This window comes from Vigna unguiculata, chromosome 4, assembly GCF_037176805.1.
Source record: "Vigna unguiculata cultivar grain cowpea cultivar isolate G323 ecotype 2 chromosome 4, ASM3717680v1, whole genome shotgun sequence".
NCBI lineage: Eukaryota > Viridiplantae > Streptophyta > Magnoliopsida > Fabales > Fabaceae > Vigna > Vigna unguiculata.
The window spans coordinates 42,366,109-42,376,368 of record NC_140795.1 but is presented as its reverse complement, the minus strand read 5'-3'; the positions used below and the strand labels follow the sequence as shown (position 1 = coordinate 42,376,368).

Sequence of the window (10,260 nt, the reverse complement as noted above, 5' to 3'; positions counted from 1 at the left end):
TAAAGTATCAACATAAATAACATGAGAAACAAATTAATTAAACATTGAAATTATTCAAATATTATTAAACAATATTCTAACATTTAAAAATATGAAATTGTGAAACTATATAATTAGAAGCATTTAATAATTATAACAAAAAACTTAAAAAAGAAATATTATAAAAAAGTATTGGTGAATTAAGTGGATCAATCCACCTTCAACATGATTCAAACCCGTTTAACCAATAGATTAAGTTAATTGAATTCAGTTTAACTCATTCTTGCAAAAATTAATTTTTTTTCGATCAAACCCGACTCAAATATGTGGTCAACTGAATTGTTTCAGAAGTTGAAACTCATTTTTTGATATTTTTAAGTGATTTTCACTTAAAAAAAACTTAATTTTATCGGAGGTTTATTAAGAGAGGTTTAATAACCTCTAGGAAAATAATATGTATAATGGAGGTTTTCTAAACCCCTGGAAAGTTTTTCAGGAAAACCAGTCAAAATTTCAATGCTACTTTATTTTTATCTTATCTCTTCTATTTTTGGTATATCATCGCGAAACCTAAACGTGATCGCGAAACCTAAACATCCATCTCCTTTGAATCTTCCTCTCTCGATCACGGAAGAAAATTTTCGCTATTTGGTTTCTGTAGCTCTCAATCACAGCTTTCAATTGGTAATTCGCTTTGCACTCTTTGATTTTTTGAAATTGCTTTTCACTCTTCCAATTTCTCATGCTCTAAATCACTGTTACTATCCGTGGGATTTTGATTTGTTATCAGGCGATGCCTTTTGCTTTCATGTCGACCGTGCATTTGAGACCTTGCTTTGGGGGTTCACGGCGGTTATGTCACGGGTTCAGTCCGTGTTTTGTGTGTTTAGATCGGTTGCTCTGCATTGTGGGTTCACAACAGCTGCTTCGGTGATTTTTGTTTGCTTGACTTGTTCACAGCAGGTGCATATGTTCATAACTGCTTTGCCGGTTCGTGGCTGCTTTAGGGGTTTGCGACTTCGGAGGTTCGCAACTGCTTCGGTTTAACGTGTGTGCGCTTTCCTTTCAGAATCACGGTTCATCTTTATCTTTTTCTCTCTTGTATAATTGTGGTTTGTTTGTTTTAATAGAGTAGGAAAACCAATAAGTCAAACTGTATTTTCTGATGAGGGAGATTTTAATGTGTTTTTGACTCAATGGATTGTTATTCACCAACCCAAGGGTCTACTCTGACAGAAACAAGAGTCGGGTTATGAGATTTGGGTGAAGGAGCTTGTGAGTGTGAAGAAAATGAGGGGAAATTTTTTGTAGGGGATGGGGTGGGATGATGGTTCTTCCCAGATTTGTTCTCAAGAGAATATTAAGATGAATTTTGATAGCTCATAAGTGAGATTTGGATTGTGAACTAGTGGTAATAAACTTCAAAGTTTGAACAATAAGATTTGGATTTGGGACTAATGGTGTCTAAAAGCCTTTTGAGTTTGAGTATATCCTTAAATTAGGTCCACTTTATGCGTAACAGAAAACGCATTCCCCACTTACAAAACTATGTTTGTGATTTCCTTAGGCGTGCCATTGTTATGGAGTTAGCAGTGTGTTAAACACCCTAGAGGATATCATGTATTGTGCTTAACCAAATTGATTTTGGGTTTCTCATTATGAAGTTGGTTTATACAAGGTACTTTTTTATAGAACAAAGTTGGTTTGTTGAACAATGAAGCACACTCAAAATGTTGAGACATTTTTATTTGATTTTCAGATAGAATAGCATACCACAGTAATGCGGATGTTGCCATTGATTTATACCACCACTACAAGGTACTTTCTTTCTCTTAATTTGAACTTAGATATCTAGTTCAAGAGGAATTTCCTTAGTTTTTTGAGATTTTATTTCATCTAGATTTATGATTTTGTGTTTTTACCCATGATTTGTTTTTCAGCGGGATGTGGCTATGATGAAGGATATTGGATTCAATGCCTATAGGTCTCCATTTCTTGGCCAAGAATACTACCTCGTGAGAAACTATAATAATCTCTTTTTATGTTTTGGTCCAACTTGAATCATGACTTTGCATGATTTTGAGGGATTTCTTAAGACTTTATCTAGTAGAACTTTGTCTACTTTGTCCATAATGCAATTAAGTTTAAACTACTTTGATTTTAGGTGGAGTTAACCGAGAAGGCATTGTATATTAAAACAATCTCATAAATGATCTGATAGCAAATGGTCAGTGGACATAATTTTCTTTCCTTTTCTATCTCTCTTTCTCATGATACTCTCCATATCAAACTAAACTAATGTACCTATTTTTGTTTACAGAACAACAACCTTTTATAACTCTATTTCACTCTAGTTTCCCTCAAGCTCTTGAAGATGAATAGGGTGGTTTTCTGAATCTCAAAATTGTGTTAACAATAGTGAGATTAAAGGTTAAACATGGCTTCTTCCTTTATTTTCCCCTCCCCAATATTGTCAGAAGTTGTATTTTATGTTTATAGACAATATTAGTACATTTTTTTAGTTTTTATATAAGCTTTCTTAAGCTTGTTATTAAGGTCATCATGAGAACCTTTACAAATTTCTTCGTGTGTTTTCTCATATAGGGGGTTCATCCCTACAACAAAGAAGAAGTATCAGGGAGTATCAATCTCTATTTCCTACAATTGATTTTTCACTGGCAAGTACCTAGATTTTTTCACGTTATGCTTCCTTGTGGTTTATGATTTCATAGAAGACAACTATCCTTTTTTTTCGTTGTACAATATTATGGCATATTATGGCATATCAAATACCTTTTTAGAAACATGCCATCAAATACGAAGTTGTATATTTTTTAATTATTGATAGTTATCTTTATGTATTTTTTCCTTAAGAAAAAACAATATATTCTTATTTTTTCTTAATCATTTTGATGAATTTTACCTAACTGGAAATTGCCATCCAGTATGATTTGTTCATATATGTAACTCCCACTTGAAAAGAGGAGATAGCAATTGTGATGCAAATAACATTTTTGTTTCATACTCTTTAAGTGCTTTTGGAAATTACAGCCATCACTTGGAGTAAATAATGTTATTTACTTTTACATTATGTCTATTTTATTAGTTAGAACAATGATATTGTAATGACTTATTAATTATAAATTTTACGCTTTGTCATTTATATTATTTGATCTTTTATGCAACTTATAAATGGTAAAAACCTAAATGTTTTGCCTTTTATAATTTATGTTATTAAAAGATATAAAACAAACAAAACAACAAATCTCAATTAAAAATATTTAAAGTTGTCATGGGAGAATTCGCTTGCAGCATGGTGGATTAAGAGTACCAGGATTTTTTTTTTCAAATCCTTGCCAATACCGGCGGTTTTCCGAAACCCCAGCGAATACCAATGGTTTTTCAAAACTCCAAACGGGGATTTGAAACCCCAGCCAATACCGAGGGTTTTATAAATCTTCCGTAATCTGCGTTAATTTCAGAGGTTGTTAAAAACGTCTTTCTGGTAATTCATTACCGACGTTAATTTTTCTCCATAAATATCAAATATAACTCCTGTTAAATATAATTATTTTTGTAGTGTTTGATGAATAGTAACCGTTAATATCTATATTTAATCTTATTGCTATATTTGATTTCCTACTGTAAGTGCAGAAATATAGTTTTTTTGCAATATTTGATTTTGTCAGGATGAAAGACAACTACTGTTACGTAAAAGTTATCATCTATATAGCAAAAAGTTATTGCATACATTTTTAATTTACTTTTTATAAATTTTATCGAGTCATTATTTTTATAATTTTGTTACAAATGTTTGAAATAACAAACTTTAATAATATTTTTAAATTTTGAAGAAATATTGAATATCAAATATCTAAAAAATCAGTTGAGAATTTGGCTTAAGTACATTTGTGGAAAATTGTGTTTTATTTTAGTGAGTCCATTTGAATATTTTTTTTTAAGAAAGTATTCTTTTGGGACAAATTTGAGGATGTTAATGTCGTAATACAATTTAGAATAAAATCTGCTATTATTATTATATGATTTATAAAAAATATGTAAAATAAAAGATAAATTTAAAATTTTATAACATTATTATCATGTTGTTATTATTATTATTGATTATAAATATTTTCTATTATAATATTTTTATTTTTAAAAACATCAATAATAACAAATTTAATTTCAAATTATATTAAAAAAATCATAAATTATTTTTTATTTTATTAATTAAAGAAATAAACCAAATATTTTTAATTAATTATTTTTAATTAATTTTCATAATTTGAATTTGAATTTTTTAATTTTTTCTTCCTATTTAAAAAAATCAAAAACAAAAAAAAGGTCTATTTGGAGATATAATATTTCAATAGATAAGAAAATAATGTTTTGACATGTCTATTTAATAATTTTTATTTTAATAAACTATTATTTTGAAAAGAAAAAGAAATCCTTCCATATTATTATATTTCTTTACCTAAATAGTACAAATATTATTTTTCATGCTCTTTTAACTTTTAATTTTGGGTTTATATGTAAGTCCTTTTTCTGTTTAAAAAAACGTTTTGGATTTGGTCTTCTCAGTTGGGCTCAAGTCAGCCCATCCTCTCTTTTCTCTCCTTTTAGAAGCTCTATTAGGGCTTGAACTCCATTCTTCTCCAAGTTAGCTGAGTTTGTTTTCTTCCATCTCCTTAAGTTGTTTTGGTTCTAGTTCTCCTCCACTAAGAGTCCCTTCAAGTTTAGCTCCACTCAAGATAAGAGAAGCTAGTTTTTTTTTTTTTTTTTATGTTTTCTTAGTATTTGCCTAGGCGAGAGTAGCATAAGCTCGCCCTGATTTTTTCTCGAACTCTCGCTCAGGCAACAAGCTTCCATTTTGAGCGACGAGTTATCTCACTTAGACGAGGAGGTCTCGCTTACTCGAGAACTCGCAAAAACCTGCAGTGCTCCCTGTTTGCAATCTCGCCCAAGCGAGAACTTTTAGCTTAAGCAAGATCAGTTTAGCTTAAGCGAGAACTTTTAACTTAAGCGAGATCAGTTTAGCTTAAGCGAGATCAGTTTAGCTTAAGCGAGATCAGTTTAGCTTAAGCGAGAACTTTTAATTTAAGCGAGATCAGTTTAGCTTAATCGAGAATTTTTAGCTTAAGTGAAATCAATTTAGCTTAAGCGAAAATTTCTAGCTTAAGCGAGAATTGCTGCAGAATTTTAATTCCTTACTTTAACTTGAACTTGTGGGTTGATTCAATTACTCTTAAAAGTATGAATCTGTGATTATGTATGTTTCATGTGATATTGACTTGCTTGGTATGAAATGAAATAAGAATGGGTTGGGTGGAAGGTGGTGCATTGACATGAGATTATGATGCTTGAGATAACATGTGGAATGTTGTTGGTAAAAGAATTTCAAGGGAAGCTCTTGGTGATGGTGTGGTTAGTGTATACCTTGATATAGGAGATGTCTAGATAAAAGAAGGTATCCTGAATTCTAATAATCGTTCACACTCACATAGAGTAAAATGATTTATGTGATGAGAGTGACAGGAGGTTCTAGTCTTGGAACGTATTGGGCCTAAGACATTATAGGATTAACCCTAGGGTGTGGTTGGGTGATAACCCCTTGTGTCTAGACTCTGCAAAGTTTAGAAACTAACACAGGTGCATACTTCCGTTATAATTCTATATCAAGAGTATAATCCGGATATTTGAGTTAGAAGGTCTTGCATTTGTTTGCTATCACATGGTTTGAGTGTTTACTGCTTTGTATGTTTATAACCTGATTTAACATTTACTTGCTCAATAATATGATTACAAATCTTTTACTTTAGCTTACCCTTTCTATTTGGTGTTTGTTTCTCTGTTTGACTTTTCCTTTTTGCGATGATTACCAAATCCTTGGTGTGAACAGATGTGGAAATTCTTGAAGATCATTCAGATGGTGGTGAGGCTGCTTTCCAATTTAGGAGTGGTAGTTAGGGCTCTCTTTTGAGCAACTTTTGAGGCGCTAATGTCTAGGTAGGTTCTTGTTCAGTGAACGATCCTTTTGCCAATTGTTTCTTTTAATTCCTGCTAGAGGTATTCTTGTTGTGCCTTTGGATATTCCTTTTCGTATACTATGAATAATTGTAATAGTTGATTCTTATATACTTTCCGTTGGTACTTATTTTATACTATAAACATATCACGTTTTATTTATTAAATTTATTCTACTAAATTGAGACGTTACATTATATAAAAAATATTATATAATAAAAAAATTTTCTAATATTAAAAAAATATAATTAATATCAACTGAAAATATTATATCAATACTTTATTAATATTTAGTCACTTTAACAAAAATCAAATTATAAAAATTACAAAAATTAAAAAATATGAAAAATTTTTGAAGGGAAATTTAAATTTTTTTGTTTAAAATAATTTAATTACTTTATTATAATTCTAATTTTTTACTCTCTTTTTTAATTTCGTATCTAATCAGTATATTCTCTTCTTCTTCTTCTTTTCTGAATCATTCTCGTGACAAACTCAGAACCCACGAGAGAAGCAAGGCAAGAACAGTATTTCCGAGGCATTTCTTTGTCTCCAGAAAAAAACATAAAAACATGAATGTGTAAATTGTAGCAAAGATTCCATTTACGTCGATGCTTGTTCCTTCTAGATGGTAGTTAAATAAAGGAATTCAGTATATCTCGGAAATGGTCACTTTCCAGGTACAGTCACTTGTCTCTTTCTCTTATGTCATCCACTACTGCTCTATCATTCTTAATTTGACTTCTGTAATCCACCGTCATAATCTTTATTTATAACACATAAACTTTGAGAAATTTCGGCGTGTCAGGTAAAAGTAAAGTAATATTAAAGGCAGATATTACTTTTCATACTCTCCTTTTTCTCTTATATTCAACTTACAACTTTATATCGTTTATATTTATTTTTATTACATTAAGTATAATAAGTTGTCAAGTGTTTGTAAATTTAAAGAGAGTCTCAAACTATACTTTTCCTAATAATATAATATTATTTGCTTTCTTTTATTTATATATATATATATATATTTATTGTTTGTGATGATAGACCTAAGATAAGATAAGTTGATGTTGGTTTTGGAAAAGAAAAAATTTAACATTACACTCTTCTATGTTAAAATTAAAAGAATTATGCGGTATTAATTTTACATTCTTAGAAAAAATCGATATTTTTAACTTAATACTTTCCACACTTAGAAATCCAAACAACGAACATCAAGATTCTGATAATGATATATATTTTTCGCATTATATTAGAAAAGCCATCACCATCTATAAATTCATATTTAATCCAATTTGTCACGCCAATGCATGGTAAGGCTGGGCAAAAAAAACTTAACTGCACTGAATTATAGTTAATTAAACTTTATTAAATTAAAACTAACTGAACTATTAATAGAAAAACTTAATTATACTATTTATTAGTTTAAGTTTTGGAAAACTAAACCCATAACAGTTAACTACTCACATAACTGCACCGAACTCTTCCTTAATCTTTGTAAGCGGAACTGATTCCTATTGCTGCCACTTGACTCCTGTAACAAAAGTTTTAGCATAAACTAAATATTTTTCTTTTTACAATATTATCCAAATTTATTATTTATATACCTAACTAAACCACCATCTCAATTACGATGGATTACCACCCGAATTTAGCTATTTAGTTCATTTCGATCAATTTAGAATTTGGTTTGGTAGACGTGAATTTTAAATGAATTTTTGTTTTTTCTAGTTTAATATTATTACATTTTAATTTTCATATTTTGTAAGAATAATACTTTTTGTTTTTAAAGAAATTGATATTTGGAAATTGTAATATTATTTCACAAATTGATTTTGTTTAATACATTATTTAATGTATATTTAATTTACTCTGTTGATGTTGTAAACAATTAATTAAGTTGTCAAAGAGTAGAATAATTATAGAAGAATATAAATACGAGTATACTTTAACTATAAATAAATAAATTCAGCAATAATAATAATAATAAACAAGTAATAGTAATATTTTTAAAAGAATGTTTATAAAATAATTATCACTATTAGCGAGAATTCAAATTTATTTGCAAAGTAAATATAATAAATAAAAATTAAATTTTATATATATGAAATTAATGATACACTTATAAATATATAAATATGTTATATTTAGAAACAAAATTGTAAATATATTATGTTTTTAAGAAAAAATGTAAAAATATAAATTTGTCATATTTTTATATTTAGTTTCCGACTTAATTTTAGTTACTTAAAATAAAAATATAGAAAATTATAAAAGTTAATATATTTTACTAATTTTTAGTTAAATAATTAATTTTAGTTACATAAATTGTGTAAGATATATTAATATTTTGACATTGGTGTATTGAAATATTATGTTTATTTTAAATAGAATTTCTAAAATACAAAATGTATCAAGTTGTGTATGATCTTGTAGTTTTTTAAACACTTTTAATTATTATTTCATAAAAACTTTTAAATTATAAAAGATAGATTGTTATAATCATATATAATAAAATTTGTGTAGTTTGGTTCAAAATAGTACAGTTCAGGTTAAAAATAGTATATTTCAATACAAAAGTAGTACAATTTAATTCAAAAATAGTATAGTTCGGATAAAAAATAGTGTAGTTTGATTCAAAATTAGTACAATTTAATTCAAAAACAATTCAAAAATAGTGCAATGTAGTTCAAAAGTAGTGCATTGCAGTTCAAAAATAGTGCAATTTGGAAAATAGTTCAGTTTATAACAGTTAAATTCAGTTCATATTATGGTACAATTTAGTGCAGTTCAGTTCAATTCATATGAGTCTTGGTGGTAACTACTATGCATTTCAGTTCAAGTCAACAGTAGTGCAACTCAGTTCAAAAATAGTGCAATTCAGTTCAAAATCAATGCAATTCGATTCAAAAATAGTATAATTCGATTCAAAAATAGTGAAGTTTATTCAAAATCAGTGCAATTTGATTCAAAAACGATTCAAAAATAGTGTAGTTAAGTTAAAAATTAGTGTAGTTCAGTTAAAAAATAGTGCAGTTAGTTCAAAAATAATGCAATTCAGTTCTTACGTAGTGCAGTTCATAAAACAATTCAGTTTATAACAGTTTAGTTCAGTTCATATTATAGTGCAGTACAGTTCAGTCCAGTTTATTTTTAAGAAAAACAATTCAGTTAAGTTCGTCTGAACTATTTTTTAGTTCAGTGCAGTTCATGCGAAATGTTTTTTAGTTCAGTGCAGTTTTTGGTAGTGCAGTACAGTTTAGTTTATTTTGCCCAGCCCTATGCATGGGTATGAGCCACCAAAGCCTTGCAAACACTCATCTAATATAAAATAAGTTATACTTCAAAGTGCTCATATTTCAGAATATCCCTTCACTCCAATATATATATATATATATATATATATATATATATATATATATATATATATATATATATATTCAATTAGTTTGCTGAATTTTCCCCTCTCCATATCATTAGAATTTGAATTTAAAAGACAAATATTGCACTTATCTAATTTACAGATGTTCATTAGGGTGGATCAAAACAAATTAATTATATAAATAAAACAGGTTCAAAAAGTATAACAGAGTATACGTAAAAGTTTAAAAGGAGATACACGCAAAATCAACAAAACTGCACAACTCAAATCCTATAAAACAGGCATGACCATATATAACAAAAGAAAATGAAATAGACTTATTTTTTAATATAAATAAATAGAATTAATATACATTTCTACGTTTTGCTCAAGCATTTTTCTTAAATATATGTCATTATTATAAACTAATCCGTAAGATTAAATCTACAAGAGTACCATATTAATTTGCATTTAGCCCTATTTGCTGATAAGAGAAAAATCTCTATATTCAGACAGATTTAATAATACACAAACTCCACCATCATCTCATCTACAGTTTCTTACGTTGCATTTTACCTGTTAGTTTACGGTTTTTTCCACACAAATGCCCAATTCTCGTGACGCGCATATAGCAGAAGAAAATGTTATAGTCTTCAATCAAGCACCGACTGATTGAAACTCTATCGAACGCAACACTGAATAAGTCAAAATTATAAATGTTCCAGAGATCCAAGCTTCATATATATTAAACTAGTTGCTATATGAACAGAAAGACTAATTATTAAGGAATAAATTAAATGAACACTATCTTAAGTTTGAGTTTCATGCTAGAAATAAAAAAAATTATTTTGTACAGAGAATGTTTTGTAGTAGTATACTCTGGTTTCGTAGATCGA

General features: G+C 28.4%; 1 long non-coding RNA gene across 7 annotated transcripts; it reads left to right on the top strand.

Annotated features, from left to right (window-relative positions):
* The first annotated feature begins 458 nt into the window (after positions 1–458).
* Positions 459–3,147, top strand: LOC114181342 (uncharacterized). 7 transcript variants are annotated; one of them, XR_003603799.2, is made up of 7 exons: positions 459–663; positions 770–1,027; positions 1,739–1,797; positions 1,920–1,994; positions 2,144–2,206; positions 2,300–2,409; positions 2,584–3,147. It is a non-coding gene; the product is annotated as an uncharacterized LOC114181342 (long non-coding RNA). The 7 variants fall into 7 exon arrangements; XR_014994374.1 differs by adding an exon at positions 1,547–1,657 and having other exon boundaries at positions 2,300–2,652; XR_014994375.1 differs by adding an exon at positions 1,547–1,657 and having other exon boundaries at positions 770–1,055; positions 2,300–2,652.
* The last annotated feature ends 7,113 nt before the right edge of the window (positions 3,148–10,260 follow it).